Below are 2,048 nucleotides of genomic sequence, written 5' to 3'. Positions count from 1 at the left end.
GGGAAATGGCGGAAAGGAAGAATCAAGATGTGTCAGGTACAGGTACAAATTCCCTACGATAGATGTGATCATTATGTATAGCCAAAATGTACCAATAAATTTAATTAATCAAAAATGTGTCACAGTAGCAAGGGCTTGTAAAGACTTCTTCATTATGTGTTTGGCTTTAGGAACAACAGATGTTAAAGAAATTATAAAAATCTAATTTTATTTTTAATTTTTATTAATATGACTGTGAAGGAAGATCAGACGAGGGAGTCGAGCTCTTCACAAAGAAGGCAAAAAAGGAAGCTAGGCTTTTTGAGGAGTTCAGTGTACCTCCAAGCCGGAGTATTCTCAGTTCATGGAATCGGGGAGTATAACAGAGGAAGGAGACACACTACACTCTTTTTTGGGAAGAGAAATAACATACGCAACACGTGGACCAGGAAGGCTGGGGATGCAGCTCCGGAGCAGAGCGTTTGCCCAGCACCTACAAGGCCGGGGGTACAAGCCCCAGCACCACAAGGAAGGGCTTATGGAACCGTGACAAAGCTGCGTAATATTGTGTAATATTTCAGTACAAAAATACACAAAAACGTGCTGAAGCTTTTCTAATGTGCCTTAGTGTACAACCTGCTTTTCAGACAGCCCACACACCAGATGAAGACGCCCTTGTAGTGCAGCGGTCTGCTTCTCAATCACCCCCGCCAAGCAAATAAAAAAAGCAGTGGAGAAATGGGTTTTCTCTGAAGCCATGTCACCACGGCAACACGTTATGAAAACTTTCACCTCTATAGCTTATTATCAGATGTAACATCATAACTTCTTTCTTTCTTTCTTTTCTTTTCTTTTCTTTTTTTTTTTTTTTTGTCTTTTTGAGACAGGGTCTCGCTATGCAGTTCAGGCTGGCCTTGAGCTCACTTTGTAGCCCAGGCTGGTCTCGAACTCACAACGATGCCCCTGCTCTCGCTATGCAGTTCAGGCTGGCCTTGAGCTCACTTTGTAGCCCAGGCTGGTCTCGAACTCACAACGATGCCCCTGCCTCAGGCCTCCCGGGTGCTGGGATTAGAGGCGTACGCCACCACGCCCGGCGGATAACTTATTTCTACACTTACATGAAAATGCACACGCTACAGAAGGAGTAGAGTTTGAGAAGACAGGGTGGCTGGTATTTATTTTCCCCCGACGCTCTGCCTGTGAGCGTGACGTTCAGAGTTGAGGTGACGACTTTTATTTCCCTGTTAGAGGAAAGGGCCTGAGTCTTTGGTGCTACTAGGTCAGTAATTCGGCTTCATTAGGTACTTGTTTCAGCCGCGTAGCTGGGGGTCTGTTCTGGTTGGCACGTTTTTTGGGGGCATTATTAGCCAAAAGGAAGACGGTATTGTAACAGTTTACCCCCTCTGAGCACGGTGAGGACGCCGGGCGTGGAAACACGCTTGTGTGTCTTCCAGGTCATTCCGCTCTTCAGAGGGCGTCTCACTGCTTACCCAGCACTCCTTGCAACATTTGCCGTGTTCTGCGAAACACTCTTTTAAAATATGACTATTAATCTGAGTGTCAGCGTTTCCGCAATAAACTGACGGGAGCCGCGCCCCGCCCCGCCGCTGCGGGAGCTCCAGGGTTCTACGCGCGGCCGCAGGCAGCAGCTCCGCAAGGCCCGACCCGCGCGTGCGCGCCTGCGCATCCCCGGCCCGACCCGCGCGTGCGCATGTGCGCAGCCGCGGGCAGACGGCGCTCGCGCGGGGTTCTAGGTCTTCCCGCCTGCGAGCCGTCGCGGAGGTTTCTACCGTAATTATACTAAACTAACTATACATTTAACGTGATGAACAGATCTACGCAAACGTTATCTTGATTTCCCCATAGGTCATTCACGTTTTCTACTTTTAACATTGTAGATTACAGTATTTTTGTTTGATGCGTAAATAATTGTAAAAATTATCTACACTTTTCTTCACACGTCATGTCAATTTCCCTTTGAATGGGGTAACAGAACAAGGGCGGCCGCCGAAGGACCGAGAACGGGCTGCGCCCCACGGCGGGAGCCCCGGAGGGAGCGGGGTGGGAGC

This window comes from Chinchilla lanigera, unplaced genomic scaffold (assembly GCF_000276665.1).
Source record: "Chinchilla lanigera isolate Chin_1 unplaced genomic scaffold, ChiLan1.0 scaffold00040, whole genome shotgun sequence".
NCBI lineage: Eukaryota > Metazoa > Chordata > Mammalia > Rodentia > Chinchillidae > Chinchilla > Chinchilla lanigera.
The sequence above is the reverse complement of the archived record's forward strand: the minus strand, read 5'-3'. Positions refer to the sequence as shown.